At 38.9% G+C, this 23,007-nt stretch overlaps 1 pseudogene; it reads left to right on the top strand.

Annotated features, from left to right (window-relative positions):
* Positions 1 to 1,862: 1,862 nt before the first annotated feature.
* On the top strand, positions 1,863 to 10,938 carry LOC6046010 (annotated as a pseudogene).
* Positions 10,939 to 23,007: the final 12,069 nt, after the last annotated feature.

Genomic DNA, 23,007 nt, shown 5'->3' on the forward strand with positions numbered 1-23,007 from the left:
TGCTGGATGGTTACTTGGGAAGACGGACGCGTCCCATATACGATACGGCGCCGAAACTAGCCCCCTGTTTGCCCCTGTTCAACGTCATTCGTCTTTGTTTGTGTTGCTTTGACAAGTGCCCGTTGGTCGCTTGGAATCAGAAGTTGAAAACAAACTGAAGCAAGCGGGAGCACGGGCGCAGCTGGGAACGAGAATCCGTTCCAGCTGAGCAACTCTCTACGAAATCGGCCGATTTCGACCATTTTTATTTTTTGTATTTTTTTATTTGACTCAAACTTTGTGGGGGCCTTCCCTATGACCGAATAAGCTATTTTGCGTCATTGGTTCACCCATACAAGTCTCCATACAATTTTGGCTGCTATGTAAATATTCAAACAGCTGTAACTTTTGAGTGAATTTTCTGATCAATTTGGTGTCTTCGGCAAAGTTGTAGGTATTGTTGAGGACTTTTGAGAAAAAAAAATAGGTACACGGAAAAAAAAAAATTGCAGATTTTTTCATCAACTTTTTTTGCACTAAAACTCAATTCCCCAAAATACGTATTTTTTGATTTTCGAGATTTTTTGATATGTTTTAGGGGACAAAAATCCGCAACTTTTGAGCCATAGAGAAACATGGTCAAAAAATCTGCCGCCGAGTTATAAATTTTTGAAAAAATAGTGATTTTTGGAAAAAATCGAAGTTTCATGCAAAAACAAGTTTGACATTATTTTTTAATGCAAAATTAAATTTGCAATCGAAAAGTACTTAACAGATTTTTTAATAAAGGGCTCCGTTTTCAAGATATAGCCACCAAAAGTTTGATTTTAGCGAAATATTTGCAGTTTTTCAATTTTTAAAAATAGTGACCATGAGTGACCATCTCTAAAAATATATTTTTTTTAAAGTTCAGAAAATTTGCTATAAAATTGTCTAAGAGACATTGGGGTAATTCTCTACACTGAAACTAAAATCATTATTGATTCCATATGCTAATTGCACATAACTGAATCTTAAAGCAGCGCAATAAATACCATGAGCTATCAAATTGAACCATATATGCTTCACATATAATTTCGAATAAGAATCTCATAGATTTTATATGCAGCTTGCACATAACCGAGCTTGAATTCTGTTTGATGAAAAATATTGTTCTCGCAAGTACCCCTTGTGAGCATCGCATATAAATTGTATGTGCATTATGCTATAGATTTTTGCAGTATGCTTTTACACATAGAACTTATATGCAATGTTCACGACATTTATGGACGGGTCTCGAATATGTGGCATAAACGTATTTTGTAAAACAAGATGGCGAAAAATAGGAAAAACTGCTTTGCTCTCGGTTTTGCCTTCAAGTAAATTGTGATTTTCTTTAAAATAAGTTGTTTTTTTTAAGGCTGCAACTTGATCCGGCTGGTCCACGGAGATGCAAGACTCCGGCATCGAACCGTACGACAAAGATTCTGATTGTAAGTGACGTCCACCTGAGGTACAGCGGAAAGGACTTTATTCGAGGTGTGCTTCCGCTTTTAAGTCCGTTTTCATGGTCTAATTCATGGTGTGTTTGGTGTCATTCCAGGAGGTGCCCCACGGGTTGATTTGCAGCAGCGATACTCGGTTTGCGCGACTCTTTTATGAGGCCAATTTTTTTCTTGATACGCCGGAAGATAACGGAACATTATGGCGCTACAACAGAACCAGGGCGGTTGGGGGACGGAGAACTACCGGCCGGACGACCGGTTCGATGTGGCCACTTCCCTGGCAAAGGACGATACCATCAATACCGAGACGGTTTAATTGACCGTTTTGAGAACGCGTTGCGGCTGGACGCGGGAGACGTTCTGCAAAAGGCGTGAATTTAGCGGCGCAAAAGGTCGAGAATGGATATCGAGCGGGTGAAAGAGAAACTGACCGGGTAACGAAAACAGCCGAAGTTGCCATCGATTTGGCTGAGGATTTCAGGCAGGGGTGCCAGGTTGCCAGATAAATCTGGCATAGCCAGATTTTTTGAGTACCAATTTGAAAAAAAAATAATTTTCTTTTTCTTCCACAAATTGTTTTGTTGATGTATTTTGTTTATTTTGTTAATCTATAATGTATAAAAAGTGAAAATACACTGTTTTTGAACACAAAATTGCTTATTACTATGAGAAAAGTGGCTTGCCAGATTTTTTCCAGATTTTTTGCCAGATTTTTTCTGTTAAGACCTGGTAACCCTGATTGCAGGTACCGGGGATAGATAGCAGATGCGATCCGGTGTGGACAGGGCAACAGTGACCGGATCGTGAACACGGAGACATGGTCACACCTCAAGCCAGGTGAAGGAATAGTTGAAACCGCTGGACAAGGGTGCGCTTAACGAAGCTTTCCAGAACCATGAGCGGCCAAGAAGGCGGAAGGGGTGGTCCATCGCAAAAGTGCACCGGTAGGTTTTGAAAAGGTTCTAACATTTTCTTGAAGGAACCAAGTTGCGAGCGGGACGTCCGTCTAGCCACAACCTACAGCCGGAATCACATTGCGGACAACACCGACCAACGGCTGCTCCAGTGGTGCATGGCCAGGTTCTCTACTCCGCTCCGGAAACGTCTGGAAGTATGGTGATCCCGACAAAATGATTGGTAAGAAACTGGCCGCTCCGACCATCGCCAAAATGCTCATGGCCATGTTCGTTCCATTGCACGTTGCCGTTGTTCCCACCATCACCAAGGCCTGTACAAATCGACGATGCAGATTCTGAGGCGTCACAACTGGGCAAATATTTTTTTAAACAATAAGTGATCAAAAACATTTATATGCTTAAATAAAAGTTATGTACAAAAAACTAATCCTTCAAGATTTTCTAATAAAGAAAATTGATCATGATTAACAAATAATTATTACAAGTAGTACTATTGGGAAACAAATGAAAATTCACTTGGAAAACATGAAAACTGCATATACATGCTATTAGCTTTGCATATATTGTCTATATCCCGGTACATAACTTTTTTATGCGTTGGCATATTTCGAATTCATAACCATGTATATGCAGTGCTCATACAGTTTATGTGCATCGCATATACAAGTCAAATGCACAGGCACTCTGCAAAAATCTATATGTGAAACTAATAGCATCTATCATGATATTTATTTCAGTGTACCAACTCACACGAAATCGGGAAAAGTTGCCCCGACCCCTCTTCAATTTGCGTGAAACTTTGTCCTAAGGGGTAACTTTTGTCCCTGATCACGAATCCGAGGTCCGTTTTTTGATATCTCGTGACGGAGGGGCGGTACGACCCCTTCCATTTTTGAACATGCGAAAAAAGAGGTGTTTTTCAATAATTTGCAGCCTGAAACGGTGATGAGATAGAAATTTGGTGTCAAAGGGACTTTTATGTAAAATTAGACGCCCGATTTGATGGCGTACTCAGAATTCCGAAAAAACGTATTTTTCATCGAAAAAAACACTAAAAAAGTTTTAAAAATTCTCCCATTTTCCGTTACTCGACTGTAAAAATGTTGGGAACATGTCATTTTATGGGAAATTTATTGTACTTTTCGAATCTACATTGACCCAAAAGGGTCATTTTTTCATTTAGAACAAAATTTTTCATTTTGAAATTTCGGGTTTTTTGCTAACTTTGCAGGGTTATTTTTTAGAGTGTAACAATGTTCTACAAAGTTGCAGAGCAGACAATTACAAAAATTTTGATATACAGACATAAGGGGTTTGCTCATAAACATCACGAGTTATCGCGATTTTAGGAAAAAAAAGTTTTGAAAAAGTTACTTTTTGCGTTTCTCTTTGTTTCGTCGTCCGTGTCTGTCGCGGGTGACCATGAACGGTCATGATCGATGACGACCAACTTTTTCAAAACTTTTTTTCGTAAAATCGCGATAACTCGTGATGTTTATAAGCAAACCCCTTATGTCTATATATCAAAATTTTTGTAATTGTCTGCTCTACAACTTTGTAGAACATTGTTACACTCTAAAAAATAACCCTGCAAAGTTAGAAAAAAACACGAAATTTCAAAATGAAAAATTTTGTTCTAAATGAAAAAATGACCCTTCTGGGTCAATGTAGATTCGAAAAGTACAATAAATTTCCCATAAAATGACATGTTCCCAACATTTTTACAGTCGAGTAATTTCCCATAATATGACATGTTCCAACATTTTTTACAGTCGAGTAACGGAAAATCGGATAATTTTCAAAACTTTTTTAGTGTTTTTTTCGATGAAAAATACGTTTTTTCGGAAATCTGAGTACACCATCAAATCGGGCGTCTAATTTTACATAAAAGTCCCTTTGACACCAAATTTCTATCTCATCACCGTTTCAGGCTGCAAATTATTGAAAAACACCTCTTTTTTTGCATGTTCAAAAATGGAAGGTGTCGTACCGCCCCTCCGTCACGAGATATCAAAAAACGGACCTCGGATTCGTGATTAGGGACAAAAGTTACCCCTTAGGACAAAGTTTCACGCAAATCGAAGAGGGGTCGGGGCAACTGCTGTGTGAGTTGTCGGAGAATTACCCATTGAAGATTGGACCTCGGGTTGCTGAGATAGAGCCGCTTTAAGAAAAAGAAACACGAAAATTGAAGTTTTCTTAATATCACCAAAAAAACACCATTTTCTAATTACGACATCTCAGCAACTAATGGTCCGATTTTCAATGTTAATACATGAAATATTCGTGAAATTTTCCGATCTTTTCGAAAAAAATATTTTGAAAATTTTTAAATCAAGACTAGCATTTTAAATGGGCGAAATATTCAATGTTTGGCCCTTTTAAAATGTTAGTCTTGATTTAAAAATTTTCAAAATATTTTTTTCGAAAAGATCGATAAATTTTACGAATGTTTCATGTACTAACATTGAAAATCGGACCATTGATTGCTGAGATATCGTCATTAGAAAATGGTGGGCTGTTTGGGTGAGACTTAGAATACTTCAATTTTCGTGTTTCTTTTTCTTTAAGCCGCTGTATCTCAGCAACCAGAGGTCCAATCACGGTCCAATCTTCAATGTCTCTTAGACAATTTTAGCAAATTTTCTGAACTTTTCAAAAAAAATATTTTTAGAAATGGTCACTCATGGTCACTATTTTTAAAAATTGAAAAACTGCAAATATTTCGCTAAAATCAAACTTTCGGTGGCTATATCTTGAAAACGGAGCCATTCATCAAAAAATCTGTAAAGTCAGCCACTCGTTTCAACAAAAACTTTCATTTAGATGAGATTTATGCATTAAGTTGAATCTCAATTTACATGCAGGTTCTTTGAATGCGATTCACCATCTTACATTGAATTTCGAATTTACATTGAGCACGTTTACGTTTTAGGCTCACTGGTCCAGACACCGTCAAAACGGCATTTTAAAGTTTCATACGACCTTTTCATATGTTGGACTAGATTTTTGTAACTTCTTTCTATTTTTCTTTAATAGGCCAACTTATCACCCTTCAGCTAAAATCGGTTAAAATGGCGGGGAGTTATGATTTTTTGAAAAAATGTGGTAATTTTCGGACCACTCTAACACGGCGTTAGTCACCCTAATGGCCAAACAAAAAAAAATAAGAGTCTGATTATTTCGGCCAGGGAACACCCAAAAAAAATTTGAGCCCGATCCGAGTACTTTTGTGTTTTTTATGCTGTTTTCGTGGGGAATTGCTGTATATACGCACAGCTTTATAGGCTGGAAAAAAGGATTTAAAATTTATTTAAACTTTTTTTAATATGTTCTTGCAAACAATTAACTTTTTATTAATATTTTTAGATTGATCGTGCTTCAGCAGGAAACGTCAGGAGATCTAAAGAAGAATCTGCTATCGATACAGAACAAGAGGACTGCTTTGGATACACGACGTGTAAGTAAACATTTTCCAGCCATTATTGCGGACTCGATAGATTGTAAAGCAAGTACAGTCCAAACTTGATTATCCGAAGGCCTTCGCAAAGTTTCACTTCGGATTATCGAATCACAATATTTAAAATTACAACACAATGTTTTTATTGATGATGATGATGAAATCACTCACAATTGTTTTCAACGAAACAAGACCAAACACTTCCAAAGTAGTCGGCAAACTCCGCCAGAGGCATCGCCCAGCCAAACTTGAGCAGAATATTCCGTCTGACACGTCGTACGTGCTAGTTTCCATCTCCCCGTCGACGGCCACGATGGATTCCTTGACCTGGCTCGTCCGTGGCCTCAACGTGCCTGGTGTTTCGTCTTGATCCGGATCGAATCGGATCGACTGAATCTCCGGCTGCAGGTGTTTTGCAAGGGAATGATGGAACGAGAGGAATCACAAATCCGCATAAATAATTTCAAGATTGATCAGGTGTAAACGCGATAAAAAATTAAAGTAGAAGAATAAGCTTAAGCGGTGCTCAAAATACCGTTATTATGAAAAAAAATATGCACTCCGAGATTTTGGGGTCTATCGATTCCTTACACCATAGCGCATCTCTGTGCAAAAAATAAAAACATTCGCTGATGTAGTTTTCGAGATACAGCCCTTTTAAGATGTTACATCCGATTTTTAATAAGAAAACCAAAACAATCAATACAATTTCAGCACTTTAAAGAATATGCATTTCGAGATAAAGGTGTTTTTTGCTTCATATGACTGTCAAGTATCTCTGGGCCAAGTTTCAGAAGGTTTGCTGATGTAGTTCTCGAGATACAGCCATTTTAAAATGTTATTTCCGATTTTTTCAAAGAAAATCCATAAAATCAATACAATTTCAGCACTTTAAAGAATATGCATTTCGAGATAATGATGTTTTTTGCTTCATATGACTGTCAAGTATCTCTGGGCCAAGTTTCAGAAGGTTTGCTGATGTAGTTCTCGAGATACAGCCATTTCAAAATGTTATTTCCGATTTTTTCAAAGAAAATCCATAAAATCAATACAATTTCAGCACTTTAAAGAATATGCATTTCGAGATAATGATGGTTTTTGCTTCATATGACTGTCAAGCATCTCTGGGCCAAGTTTCAGAAGGTTTGCTGATGTAGTTCTCGAGATACAGCCATTTTAAAATGTTATTTCCGATTTTTTCAAAGAAAATCCATAAAATCAATACAATTTCAGCACTTTAAAGAATATGCATTTCGAGATAATGATGGTTTTTGCTTCATATGACTGTCAAGCATCTCTGGGCCAAGTTTCAGAAGGTTTGCTGATGTAGTTCTCGAGATACAGCCATTTTAAAATGTTATTTCCGATTTTTTCAAAGAAAATCCATAAAATCAATACAATTTCAGCACTTTAAAGAATATGCATTTCGAGATAATGATGTTTTTTGCTTCATATGACTGTCAAGCATCTCTGGGCCAAGTTTCAGAAGGTTTGCTGATGTAGTTCTCGAGATACAGCCATTTCAAAATGTTATTTCCGATTTTTTCAAAGAAAATCCATAAAATCAATACAATTTCAGCACTTTAAAGAATATGCATTTCGAGATAATGATGTTTTTTGCTTCATATGACTGTCAAGCATCTTTGGGCCAAGTTTCAGAAGGTTTGCTGATGTAGTTCTCGAGATACAGCCATTTTAAAATGTTATTTCCGATTTTTTCAAAGAAAATCCATAAAATCAATACAATTTCAGCACTTTAAAGAATATGCATTTCGAGATAATGATGTTTTTTGCTTCATATGACTGTCAAGTATCTCTGGGCCAAGTTTCAGAAGGTTTGCTGATGTAGTTCTCGAGATACAGCCATTTCAAAATGTTATTTCCGATTTTTTCAAAGAAAATCCATAAAATCAATACAATTTCAGCACTTTAAAGAATATGCATTTCGAGATAATGATGGTTTTTGCTTCATATGACTGTCAAGCATCTCTGGGCCAAGTTTCAGAAGGTTTGCTGATGTAGTTCTCGAGATACAGCCATTTTAAAATGTTATTTCCGATTTTTTCAAAGAAAATCCATAAAATCAATACAATTTCAGCACTTTAAAGAATATGCATTTCGAGATAATGATGTTTTTTGCTTCATATGACTGTCAAGCATCTCTGGGCCAAGTTTCAGAAGGTTTGCTGATGTAGTTCTCGAGATACAGCCATTTCAAAATGTTATTTCCGATTTTTTCAAAGAAAATCCATAAAATCAATACAATTTCAGCACTTTAAAGAATATGCATTTCGAGATAATGATGTTTTTTGCTTCATTCTTTAAGTGCTGAAATTGTATTGATTTTATGGATTTTCTTTGAAAAAATCGGAAATAACATTTTAAAATGGCTGTATCTCGAGAACTACATCAGCAAACCTTCTGAAACTTGGCCCAGAGATGCTTGACAATCATATGAAGCAAAAAACATCATTATCTCGAAATGCATATTCTTTAAAGTGCTGAAATTGTATTGATTTTATGGATTTTCTTTGAAAAAATCGGAAATAACATTTTGAAATGGCTGTATCTCGAGAACTACATCAGCAAACCTTCTGAAACTTGGCCCAGAGATGCTTGACAGTCATATGAAGCAAAAAACATCATTATCTCGAAATGCATATTCTTTAAAGTGCTGAAATTATTGATTTTATGGATTTTCTTTGAAAAAATCGGAAATAACATTTTAAAATGGCTGTATCTCGAGAACTACATCAGCAAACCTTCTGAAACTTGGCCCAGAGATGCTTGACAGTCATATGAAGCAAAAAACATCATTATCTCGAAATGCATATTCTTTAAAGTGCTGAAATTGTATTGATTTTATGGATTTTCTTTGAAAAAATCGGAAATAACATTTTGAAATGGCTGTATCTCGAGAACTACATCAGCAAACCTTCTGAAACTTGGCCCAGAGATACTTGACAGTCATATGAAGCAAAAAACATCATTATCTCGAAATGCATATTCTTTAAAGTGCTGAAATTGTATTGATTTTATGGATTTTCTTTGAAAAAATCGGAAATAACATTTTAAAATGGCTGTATCTCGAGAACTACATCAGCAAACCTTCTGAAACTTGGCCCAAAGATGCTTGACAGTCATATGAAGCAAAAAACATCATTATCTCGAAATGCATATTCTTTAAAGTGCTGAAATTGTATTGATTTTATGGATTTTCTTTGAAAAAATCGGAAATAACATTTTAAAATGGCTGTATCTCGAGAACTACATCAGCAAACCTTCTGAAACTTGGCCCAGAGATACTTGACAGTCATATGAAGCAAAAAACACCTTTATCTCGAAATGCATATTCTTTAAAGTGCTGAAATTGTATTGATTGTTTTGGTTTTCTTATTAAAAATCGGATGTAACATCTTAAAAGGGCTGTATCTCGAAAACTACATCAGCGAATGTTTTTATTTTTTGCACAGAGATGCGCTATGGTGTAAGGAATCGATAGACCCCAAAATCTCGGAGTGCATATTTTTTTTCATAATAACGGTATTTTGAGCACCGTGATAAGGCTTTTAACTGCTTATTTAATTGTCGGTGTACAGGACGCCGCACTGTTTAATCATTTTCTGGCGTACATTCAATTTTGCAGTCCAAAAGCAGTAATTGAATTGGAAAAATAAATTCTTTTTCAAATTTTCTTTTCTTGATTTGTGTGCACCTACGTCGAAGACCAAAGTACTTTTGTCAATTTGATTGCGGTAAACCGCGGTAAATTTTCTTGAAATACTTCATGCGACGCGCGTGTGTCGCATGACACATTCCAGAATATTTCAAATGAAACATTTCTCTGCCGAAATTCCACCAAAACATTGACCAGGCTCACCACACAAAAAGCTAGGTGCAGCGGGTGCAGCAGCTCACCAAAGCGGTAGATTTTGATTGTTGACAGTTGTTTGTTTGTTTTTTTTTCGTAAATTCAAAGTCAGTGTTAAACGAGTGCATCAAAGTTGATGATTTTATTCAAAAAGGTCTTTATTTTAAATTGCTCCCGCCTTCTGACGAAGAACAAACTCGAAGCGAAGGTAGGTGCTGGGAAACAATTTAAAGCAGAAATGGTAATATGGGAATGTTTTTCTTTCAGTTTGTGCTGCGATTGCGGAACTCCGCTCAAGCTGAATCCGTCGAATATGTGCCGTTTCTTCCTGCTGACGCATATGGATATTACGGCGAACTGCGAACTGCGAGCGTTACCTGAATCTGCCGAGCGAGTGGGTCCAGTGCAGTCTGGAGTCGAAGAAACTTCTGTCGGTTTGTCTGAAGCGGTTGAAAGGGTTGACGAGGCCATGGACAGCTGTCATGCCGGTCAAGGTGACTAACTCCAAGAAGCTGATTTCGCACGACATTCACAGCAATTCGTACAATTACAAGTATTCGTACGCGCTAGACGTGGTTCCTATTTCCGAAGGAAGTCTCGTCTTTTTGGGAAATAAGCTGCATAAGACCCTGGGATACATCTCGCCGATCACCAAGAAAGCCAATTCGATTCACCTGATTGATCCTTCTGGAAGAGTCCCTTCGAGACGATTTGCAACCCCAAGCAAATGGTAGTTTATGATGGACGTAGAGATTGTCCGCGACAACGTAAAGAAACAGTTCCCGTTTGTTTCGTGAAAGGGTCCGAACTAGGCATCAACGAGAACACGATCCACACTCGGTCCAACCTGGGTCACCTCCTCAAAGTGGGCGCTTCCGTGCTCGGGCCGAGGCCAACATAAACAACGCCAACTTTGAGAAGCTCAGGTAAGACGCGATTCTGGAGCTGCTGCTGGCCAAGAAGTACTACGACAAATCCCTGCGCAAACAGTCCCGCAACTGGAACGCAAACCTCACCGAGGAGGGCGCGCTGGACACGGACATCGAGGCGGACTACAACGAGGATCCGGAAATGCGATAGAACATCAACATCTTCAAGGACGCCGCTAGGCAGCATTCTATGCCGGTGGACGTCAACGATATGGCCGATCCGTCGGGGCCGCGTATCAACCTGGAGGAGTTGCTCGACGATATGGTGCTGGACGATGTCGAGATGAGTGACGCATAAAAAAAACAAATATTTGCTTTTGTTACAAAATAAATTATACCATTTATTGAGAAACAAACAAAAATTCCATCAATAGGGCCACGGCGAAAACTCCGCAAGCAGCTGCGGTAAAGCTCCATTACAGCAGCGGCAGCATAGCCATCTTCTGCAGGATGTCACTTGCGAAGTTGGGACTGGAGAAACCCATCTGCCGGCGGCGGCCCTGAAACGTGGTAAGCGTTTCTAGATCGAAAAAAACTCACCGAGTTGGTTCAGTTGGTACTAGTAACCAGTCAGTTCAATTCGAATTTCGAAACGATTTCTGTTTTGGTTTTTGTTTTCTGTTTCTCGTTTCTTGCTTCCTGTTTTTAATTTTCTTGTTTTATGTTTTGTGTTTATTTTTTGCTTTCATGTTTCTTCTTTTTTTGTTTTCTTTTTACTATGAATGCAAAGAGACGAGTTGTTCCTTTTAATTCCGCTATATATTTATAATATCTTGACATATACGTATTTCGTCTACTACTTGCAGACACCTGAGAATTCATTTCTCAGGTAGTGTGGGGTTGGGAAAACAAAAAAAGATTTCCCGACCCACTGAACCAGTCCTTGAACGCCATGCCCTTTTCCCCCCGGGACCACCTTTCGGTATAACTTCGGGGGGGAGGCGTTGCATTTTCTGCACTAGTCTACTTACAGGATCCATGCCGGGTTATAGAACCATTTCCTGTTCTACATACATATGAGTCCATGCGAGGGTTTAACCGAGCCCTCTCCTTGGACCATCGAGACGTGTACCGATTTGGTAGAGCCAACCGTCATAACGTGCTCTCCTTCACAGCCACACTCGTGGGTTTTCGACTCCTGTGACCATCGAGACGTGTACCGATTTGGTAGAGCCGACCATCATAACGTGCTCTCCTTCACAGCCACACTCGTGGGTTTTCGACTAGGCTCCTAGTCGTTCCTCCTCTGATCGTCTCTCCATTTCCGCTGGAGAGCCGAAGTGATCTGCGTCACCGCTCCGACGATCGCATTCCACTTAGCGATGTCGCTGCACATTCTTTGCACCACATTATCCGGGCTGGTGTCTGCTCCGATAATGGCCAGCATTTCGCTTCGCGCTGCCTCGAAGCGAGGGCAGCCAAACACCACGTGCTCGGGTGTTTCCTCGCAATCAACGCAGTCCGGACAGAGAGGAGACTCTGCATGTCCGAACCTGTGCAGATACTTCCTGAAGCAGCCATGGCCCGACAGAAACTGTGTGAGGTGGAAGGTGACCTCTCCATGCCTTCTGCTCACCCACGTGGATACAGACGGGATAAGCCGATGCGTCCATCTGCCTTTCTCCGTAGTGTCCCACTTACGTTGCCACCTTGCCAGCGATTCGGCTTTCGCAGCTTCCCGGATACCTCTCGTGCATCTTCGGGTGTATCGCACGGTGTCCTCCTCCAGTGTGATGCCGGTGGGGATCATTCCAGCTATAACGCCAACCGCTTCCGACGAGATGGTCCTGTATGCGCTTGCAACCCGCATGGCCATCAGTCTCTGCGTTCTGTCGAGCAGCGCTCGATTTCGCTTCGTCCCCAGCGCCGTCCACCATACCGGTCCGCCGTAACTAAGTATGGACGTCGCGACACTTGCCAAGAGACGGCGCCTACTGCTTCTGGGTCCAGCGTTGTTCGGCATCATCCTCGACAGTGCCATGATCGCCTTCGCCGCCTTCTCGCAGGCGTAATCGACGTGGCTGTTGAAGTTCAGCCGGTCATCCACCATCACCCCGAGGTACTTGAGCGCTCTCTTCGAGCGCACTACGTGTTCCCCAACGTGTATCTGGGCCTGCTGCACCTTTTTGTGGTTACTAACCAGTATCATCTCCGTCTTGTGGTGAGCGATCCGCAGCTTCACCTCGAGCATCCAGTTCTCGATCATTCCGATTGCCAGCACTTCGACCTCCTCGACATTTTCGCCGGTTACCGTCAGCACTATGTCGTCTGCAAAGCCAACAATCTCTACGCCATTGGGTAGCCCCAGTGTCAACACTCCGTCACACATTCCGTTCCACAGTGCTGAACCCAGAATGGATCCCTGCGGAACTCCCGCGGTAACAACAACGGTTTTTTGTCCATCGGCAGTGTCGTAGACCAGCACGCGGTACTCGAAGTAGCTCTTCAAGATCATGCACAAATAGTCAGGCACCTTCATTTTGTGCAGCGCTGCTGCTATGGCCGCCCAGCTCGCACTGTTGAACGCGTCAATCTTGACTATTGCGACGTCAATCGTGACTATTGCGCAGCAACGGTTCCCCCTGCGTTTTTTCCTCCGCGCTTCGTCAGCTTTCTCGACCACTTTCCGGATGGCGTCCACCGTGGATCTCCCTTTACGGAAGCCGAACTGCCTCGCTGCTAAGCCATGCTCGCTCTCCGTGTACTTGGTCAGCCGGTTAAGGATGATCCGTTCTTGAAGCTTTCCGCGGGTGTCCAGCAAACATATAGGCCTATACGATGATGGGTCCCCCGGTGGTTTGCCTGGCTTCGGCAACACCACGAGCTTTTGTGTGTGTGTGTGTGTGTGTGTGTGTGTGTGTGTGTGTGTGTGTGTGTGCGTGTGTGTACCTTTTTCAAACACCGGTAGATTCCTTCAACATGAATCATAATTCACGTGAGTCGCGCATTTACAACATTATTTATTTCCTGTTAGATTGTTTACATAGTTTTTCTTTAAAATAGTTAATTTCTAGTTCTGTGGAAGGAGCGAAGATGCTTGGCCGTTTTTTTGTGTTTTCTTTTGTTTTATTTAAGATCGCGTCTTGTATGCATTCTATATTCGATAAATTCGCTACATATTTCTTTAAAATGAGAGAGAATGAAATCGCATATTAACAACGGACGCGTTTAATTCAAGTAGTATAGTTATATGCTCTTTTGGTCAGTTCAAGCTTTCCACAGCCGGCTGTCTAGGCTTGAACTGTTTGATTAAAATTTAAAACTAAACGGGAATTGTCTCGACAGCAACATCAAATGTTTGCCTTGAGATTAATAATCAAAATCCAATGTAATTAAACGGAAATTGTATCTACAGCAGCATCCGATTGCTTGCCTTGAGAATAAAACCCCAAGTAACCGCGAGGCACTAAATAGCGGCATTAAATCAGCATTATATTGGCATTTAATACCAGCAAATAATGCTTCAAAACATTAAATCAGCACTTTTCCCTTGAGAAATATTTCAAGTGGCGCACAGTGATGCCGATTTAATGCCTCACCGAAAGCTCGAACAAAAAAAACTGCTTTATCGACGTCAAGGCTGGGGGAAAAAAAGGACAGCTAGCTTGCTCCACACACTTGGTGGTGGGCCTCCTTTGTTTTTTTTTCTCCTGTTGCGTGTCATGTGTGAGTGTGACACTTTGATGTTATTCTTGCATTTTTCTCGTCGATCTCCAGGATGCGCGCCAGCCAACTGATGTATTCTGAAATGAGTGTTTGTTTTGAAAGTTTTAATCGATGTGGTTGATGCATCGAACATTAAGGAAGACTTTCTTTCTGCTGTTTCGAGTTTCTGGTTCATGAGAAAAACCCGTTGTCATTGCGTTGGACGAAAATTATTGACGAATCACTTAGCAAATTGCGGCCATCCAGTCAAGTACAGTACAATCAATTACGGAAGGTTTGGGGTTAATAGGGACAAGTACTGGCTAACGGCTAACGTAAACTAGTTTTCCGAGGAGTGCTTGGTCCACGGTTGGCAAAATTTCACAAAGTGTAGACTTCCGGAAAGCAGCTTATTGCTTTTAAGAAGAGTCATTCAATTTACCAGAGAACTTTTGATAATGTCCTTTGTCCTTTGGACATATGTTTTGAAAAATTTGGCTTAATTACAGGCTGCAGTTTTCCACAAAAAAAAAACAAAAAAAACACTTCAATCGGCGAGAACTGAACCCAGTTCACGCAAAATTAAGACTTATGCACACTGGGGGAACTGCGCCTTAGCCCGCACGCTTATTAGAACGGTATGACGGGAGGAGGATCAAAGTCAATAAGAGCGTGTCTGGCTGAAATGTTTCCCGTATCGATGGGTTACTTTGTTGATAAACATCAAATGCTTTGAAGCACATTTTCAATGTCGTAAATGATGATTTAATGCCAGTTGTAATGCTGCAAAGTTTTGGTACTATGAGGCATTCGCAAAGCTTATTTACTACTTCAAAACATTCGAGTGCTGATTTAGTACTGAATTAATACTTCAATTTAGTGCTTGTGGTTACTTGGGACTATAGCCCTTAAACACACCATGCCAATGGTCGCAACGCTTGCTTAGAGCATATCCTAGACCTTTTACCTTCCCAAAAACCGTCCAACTCCAAGCGAAACTTACTTGAGGATACCGTGGAAATTTTCCCTTAATACTCTGAAAAAAGTGGAGCATCAACACTTCCCGTCTTCCAAATCTCCTTCCTTGTCCCTGGTGCGCGGTGGAGATGGGAGCGGCCGGCAATGGACGGCTGTCATGGTGTTGAGAATCTGGTTCAGGTGGAGTTGGTTCTTTTCCCAGTTATCAATTCCTAGGCAACTTGGGCTTAGACAATCATCACTTAACATGACGAAATCCAGTCTGCAATCCGCTAAAATCACCGTCTCCTAGCGAAGCGAAGCTATGGAATAACAGGAAATGTACTCAAATGGTTTAGTAGTTACTTGGAAGAACGAACGCAAGTTACTTTGTTCAATGGTGCACTATCTCCGGAAGTTGCAGTTGACCTGGGTGTTCCACAGGGCAGTGTTTTGGGACCGTTGTTGTTTATATTGTATATGAACGATATCAAAAAAGCGTTACAAAGATCTGAAGTGAACCTGTTTGCTGACGATACTGTAATTTACGTCACTGGAAGCTCTCGAGAAGAATGCTGTGAAATCCTGAATGCTGAGCTGATTGTGTTTGCTGACTGGTTAAAAAGGAAGAAGCTCAAGTTGAACGTGTCGATATTGGGATGTGAAAGATGGTATTTTACCATCTATTACTGGGCAACCAAGGGCACATTTTGGTCGCTGGTATTTGCACAAGTAATACCAAAATTTGGTATTTTCATACCATTTTTAGTGCAGAAGTTGCAGTTAGTGAAAAAACGGAAATGATCCATATGCAACAGCCAAATCTACTCACCTGATGATTCCATGTTGTTCTTAGTGATATTTTTCACCACATCGAATGCAATTGTCATTGATGAACGGCCTGTGCTTGAAGTTCTTGAAGCTTCTGAAAAATGACGAGATTGAAAAATAAGTGTTATTAAAATGAAACTGGATTGTAATTCACCAAAATTCAATAATCTGTCGATTAACTCGTTTAAAAAAAATCTTAGTGGGTATATAAAAAAAAATCCCATAATTTCAGAGGAATTTGATGAAACCTTTCAATACCAAAATAATACCAAAATGTGGCATCCTGACTTAGAAATTTTTCCACAATGTCAAGTCATTTCTTTATGGGGTGGGGTGGGTCTCGTGGCGCAGGGGTAGCGGCTTCGGCTGCCGATCCCGATGATGCTAAGAGACGCGGGTTCGATTCCCGCCTTATCCACTGAGCTTCTATCGGATGGTGAAGTAAAACGTCGGTCCCGGTTTCTCCTGTCTCGTCAGAGGCGCTGGAGCAGAAATCCCACGTTAGAGGAAGGCCATGCCCCGGGGGGCGTAGTGCCAATAGTTTTCGTTTTTTTTTTCGGAAGATTTTCGCTATGTTTTTTTTTTTTTTAATTTATATTTATTTTGATTTTCTTTTCCATGTACATTAATTCAGTTAAAATATTATTGAGTGTCCAATCACAATCGATGACTTTTCACCTCAATTTTAAATACTAGCAACTTTCATTTATTCATGAAATATTGTAGCTTTCGCTATTCAGTGATTTCAAATGTAGTAGGTCCTACATGTACAAAAGGGAAAAGGGATACCTTAAAACTAACTTATAAACTATATAAAGAGCGGATCAATGCAGCTGAAGACTGCAAAGATTTTTGTCGAAATGCATCAATTATCTTATTGGACATAACATCCAAAGTGTCAACTTCGGCTAATTGATGAAGTTCACTGGTGCTGAACCAGGGAGGAAGTTTCAGAATCATTTTCAGAATTTTGTTCTGAATCCTCTGAAGTTTTTTCTTCCTGGTTAAGCAACAGCTTGTCCAGATCGGCACAGCATAAAGCATGGCAGGTCTGAAAATTTGTTTATAAATTAACAGTTTATTCTTGAGACAAAGTCTAGAATTCCTGTTTATAAGTGGATACAAACATTTAACCTTCGGGAAGTCGCGTGTTTTCGCCTTTCTTACAAGTGCCTTTACAAACTGTGTACAAAGTACACGTACGCGACCTCCGGTGGGTTAATATATTTGTTACATTTAACCTGGATACTTTCAATGTGATCCTTGTAAGTAAGGTTTTTGTCAAAAGCAAGTCCAAGATATTTCACTTGATCCTCCCACTTTAAATTTACCTCATTCATCTTTACCTTCATTCATGCTTGTATCATCCTGGGGGCAAATCAGGCAAGTCAGAAGTAAAAATATTGTATAAAATTGGACCCAAAATGCTTCCTTGAGGGACGCCAGCACGTACAGGTAGTTGATCAGATTTGCTGTTCTGATAACATACCTGCAGAGTACGATCCGTCAAATAATTTTGAATAATTTTCACGATATAAATCGGAAAATTAAACCTTTTCAATTTCGCAATCAAACCTTTATGCCAAACACTGTCAAATGCTTTTTCTATATCTAGAAGAGCAGCGCCAGTAGAATAGCCCTCAGATTTGTTGCTTCGAATTAAATTTGAAACTCTCAACAACTGATGAGTAGTTGAATGCCCAAGGCGAAATCCAAACTGCTCATCAGCGAAAATTGAATTTTCATTAATGTGCGTCATCATTCTATTAAGAATTATTCTTTCGAATAATTTACTAATAGATGAAAGCAAACTAATGGGCCGATAGTTTGAGGCTTCAGCAGGATTTTTATCCGGTTTCAAAATCGGAATTACTTTGGCATTTTTTCAACTACTGGGAAAATATGCCAAATCAAAACATTTGTTGCAAATTTTGACCAAGCTACTTAAAGTTGCTTCAGGTAATTTTTTAATTAAAATGTAAAAAATGCCATCCTCACCAGGGGCTTTCATATTTTTAAATTTTTTGATAATAGATTTTATTTCATTCAGATCCGTATTAAAAACATCATCTGATGAAAATTCTTGTTCAACAATATTCTGAAATTCTATTGAAATTTGATTTTCAATAGGACTCAGAACATTTAAGTTGACATTATGAGCACTCTCAAACTGCTGAGCAAGTTTTTGAACTTTCTCTCCATTAGTTAATAGAATATTATCACCATCTTTTAAAGAAGGGATTGGTTTTTGAGGTTTCTTTAGAACCTTTGAAAGTTTCCAAAAAGGTTTGGAATAAGGTTTAATTTGTTCGACATCTCTTGCGAACTTTTCATTTCGCAGGAGAGTGAACCTGTGGTCAATAACCTTTTGCAAATCTTTTGAATTCGCTTCAGTGCAGGATCACGAGAACGTTGATACTGTCTTCGGCGAACATTTTCAGACGAATCAGAAGCTGAAGATCGTCATCAATAATGGGAGAATCAAATTTGACTTGGACTTTAGGAATAGCAATATTCCTAGCATCCAAAATTGCATTAGTTAAAGATTCCAAGGCTGAATCAATATCAGCTTTGGTTTCTAAAACAAAATCATGATTTAAATTATTCTCAATATGATGCTGATACCTGTCCCAATTAGCTTTGTGGTAATTAAACACAGAACTATTGGGTCTGGTAACTGCTTCATGAGAAAGTGAAAAAGTTACTGGAAGGTGATCAGAATCAAAATCAGCATGAGTCACTAAAGGACCACAATACTGACTTTGATTTGTCAAAACCAAATCAATTGTTGATGGATTTCTAACAGAAGAAAAGCAAGTTGGCCCATTTGGATATAAAACCGAATAAAGACCAGAAGTGCAATCTCTGAATAGAATTTTACCATTGGAATTTACTTTTGAATTATTCCAAGATTGGTGTTTGGCATTAAAATCACCGATGATCAAAAATCGAGATCTATGCCGAGTAAGTTTATTCAAATCCCCTTTGAAATAATTTTTATTTTCCCCAGTGCATTGGAAAGGCAAATATGCAGCTGCAATCATAATTTTCCCAAAACAAGTTTCAAGTTCAATGCCCAAACTTTCAATAACTTTCAACTTAAAGTCACGTAACGTGCTATAAGTCATACTACGGTGGATAACTATTGCAACTCCACCGCCATTTCGATTCATTCTGTTATTGGTTATAACTTTATAATCTGGATCACTTTTCAAATAAGTGCCAGTTTTTAAAAATGTTTCGGTTATAACAGCAACATGCACGTTATGAACTCGTAAAAAGTTGAAAAATTCATTTTCTTTCGCTTTTAAAGAGCGAGCATTTAAATTTATAATATTGATGGAATTACTTAGATCCATGATTAAACTTCAGGGTAAGAACAACATCATTCGCAAATTTTAATCCAATCTGGATTGCTTCCATCATGGATGTAGCATTACTCATTGTTTGAATCAAACCAAACAGTGAGTTTTGCAAAAAAGTCATTTTTTCAAACGTAACATCGCCGAGATCAGAAGATCCCAAAACGTTGCCAGCAGAAACATTTTCAAATGAAATTTGAGGTACCTGCCCAATTTCAAAATTGGTAGAGGATTTAAAAGTCGTGGATGAACCCGAACCCGAAACGACGTTGGCATAAGAAATGCCATTGCTGTTACCTAACTTTTCTACGGTAGGGGTATTGTTCGAGTGAGACAGCACGAACGTTTGATTTAAAGATGCAGGTACAACCTGACTTTGAGAAAATTTCGGTTTGGATTTCGGCTGATGCTTAGCACGAGAATCCAAAACCTTTTTCTGATGGGGCAATCCCAGAAATTTGATTTGTGATTTCCACCACAATTTGCACATTTAAATTGGGTGACTTCTTTCACGGGACAATTGTCCTTGTCGTGAGAAGAATCCCCGCAAACCATGCATTTTGGAACCATGGCGCAATGATCAGTACCGTGACCAAATGCCTGGCAACGCCGGCACTGGGTCAGATTCTGGCCATTACCGCCATGTTTCTTAAAATGCTCCCACTTTACCCGTACATGGAACAAAAACTGAACTTTGTCCAAAAGTTTCAAATTGTTGATTTCATTTCTGTTGAAATGAATCAGATAAAATTGTGAAGTCAAACCAAAGCGAGAAATATTCCCGTTTGATTTTTCTTCATTGGTATTACTTGGGATGGGACAAAGCCAAGCAACACCTTAAGTTCGTTTTTGATCTCATCCACCGACAAGTCGTTGGAGAGACCTTTCAGGACCGCCTTGAATGGACGAGCAATCTTGGTCTCATACGTGTAGAAATTGTGTTTGTGGTTTTCAAATAACCAACAAAAGTTTGGTGATCTTGTAAAGATTCCGTCAACAAGCGACATTCTCCTCTTCGACCAAGCTGGAACGAAACCTTCAAATTGCAAGTTTCCTTGCAATTCTTCAGTTGCGTTCGAAAGCTGGCTAAATCGGAGACGGAAGTCACTACAATTGGCGGAGCCTTTACTCGTTTCTCGACGGCAGAAGGCTCAGTACGAGGAGAAGGATCCTTGTCAACAGTTTCGGATAAAACACCGAAACTGTTTGCCAATGGAATTGGAGGATTGGCCTCACTTTCAGAATCAGAATCAGACCTCGGATGAGGCTGTTTTCTTTTTCTGTTTCCGTTAGCCGGTTTAGCGTTCAAACGCTTCACCGACGTAACGACCAAATCTTCAGAAGATTTGCGTTTACCTTTGTTTTGACGCATTTTGCAAGCAAAGTTCTCTTAAAAAGATGGCTTCGTTTGTAAAATACAACAAAATTTCAGGTGGGGTTAGTCTTGAAAAGACTGATTAGAATTTGGAAAAATAACTCAGGTAGTCTTTAAAAAGACTGTGAATTTTTTTTAAATAACTCTGAGCTTAGGTAGTAAAAAATACCGCAGCTCTAGTGTCCGTTCACCTCGAAGGTTCGCAAGACATTTTTGATTTTCGTTATGTTTGTAATGCATTACACTTACCTTGTCCTTTCGTTGATTTTTCGGCCAATTTTCAACACATTTATACCGAACTTGTGAGTAAATTTTCACCTGAATACACTTTCTTTTTTGAATCGAAAACAATATTTTAAAAATTTTCAAATCAAGACTAACATTTTAAAAGGGCGCAATATTGAATGTTTGGCCTTTTTGAAATGTTAGTCTTGATTTGAAAATTTTGAAAATATTGTTTTCGAAAAGATCGGAAAATTTCACAAATGTTTCATATTTTAACATTGAAAATCGGACCATTAGTTCCCGAGCATGGGTAAATAACAAGGGAAATGCGTAATAATACCTTTCTCTGGTATCAATACCAGATTTTGGTATTCCTGGACCCTTAAAAATTTGTCTTAAGGATTATGCAAGAGCAAAATGTGGTATCATACCAATTTAAGGTATTGTTTTGATATTACAAAATTGCAGAATTTGTCAATGGTCGAACACCACATTTTATTTTGTATTAAAGTGTTTTACCAAATTCCTCTGAAACTATGGGAAAATTTTGACCAATTTTGACAAAATAATTAATTTTGCGCTAAAATGATGTCTCAAAGCGAATGCTTTCATTGAAAACCGGAAATTTCAAACTTGATTTTAAACATTTTTGATATACCCCCTACAGAAATGACTTGACATTGTGGAAAAATTTCTAAGTCAGGATGCCACATTTTGGTATTATTTTGGTATAAGGCTTTCTAGCCCCAGTGAAAAAAATATAGTTTAACCCAAAAATGACGAACTCTTCGTCACACCCGAGCAGACGGAAATAACTTGGGAAGGTCAGTTTTTGATATTGTGAGAAGATCGAAATATGTTATTGGGATGATCGGATTAGTTGTTAAAATAACAAAAATCAATAACAAAGATTTGTTCGAAGAATAACTTAAACTGTTATTATGTTGTTATTGCAATAACAAACCAATAACACAGAAGGAATCATGAAGGAATAACAAGATTTGTTATTTTGTGCGGAGAGGTGGAGCAGCATAATAACAAAAAAATGTTATTGCACTGGTATGTCTCCATAACAAAAAAAAGTTATTGTTTTGGTTTATTTATAATTTGCAAATAAACCTGCAGTTGCCATAACTCCTCTGTACTAGTCAGGGCTGTAGAGTCGGGTACCTCCAAGCGACTTTGAATCCATACTTTGAAGACAACTCCGACACTGGATGCAGGATATGACGTCAACGACGACTTTAGCTCTCCAAAAATACCCGACTTCACAGATTCCGACTCCAAGTAAAAGTTGCTGAAAATTAGATGAATCCGATGCAGTCTCCGAGGTCACACTCCAGCTCGAACTTCAACGTCAGCTCCGACTTCCTGGCTCTGTGAAAATAATAACAGTTTTTGTTATTCACACTTCAAAAATTCTCAATAAATAAATCAATTCCGTTAGCGAATATAACAAAATAAAAAAAGAACTCTCAAAAGTTAATTTATCGGATTAATTTTAGCTTGAAACCCCATTTCATGGTGAAATAATGACCCCGATGAAATTGGTCAAAATTATTTCATAGTTCTAGCCAATTTTAGTAAAATCCCTTAGGGGGTATATCAAATAATTAAAAAAATCAACTTTCAAAATTTCAACTTTTTAGAATAATTTTAGCTTAAGGACCCCATTTCATGGCCAAAATAATGACCCCGACGAAATTGGTCAAAATTATCCCATAGTTCTAACCATTTTAAACTAAGTCCTTTAGGGGATATATCAAATAATTAAAAAAATCAACTTTCAAAATTTCAACTTTTTATAATAATTTTAGCTTAAGGACCCCATTTCATGGCCAAAATAATGACCCCGACGAAATTGGTCAAAATTATCCCATAGTTCTAGCCAATTTTAGTAAAATCCCTTAGGGGGTATATCAAATAATTAAAAAAATCAACTTTCAAAATTTCAACTTTTTATAATAATTTT

Source organism: Culex quinquefasciatus, chromosome 2, assembly GCF_015732765.1.
Source record: "Culex quinquefasciatus strain JHB chromosome 2, VPISU_Cqui_1.0_pri_paternal, whole genome shotgun sequence".
NCBI classification, from domain to species: Eukaryota; Metazoa; Arthropoda; class Insecta; order Diptera; family Culicidae; genus Culex; species Culex quinquefasciatus.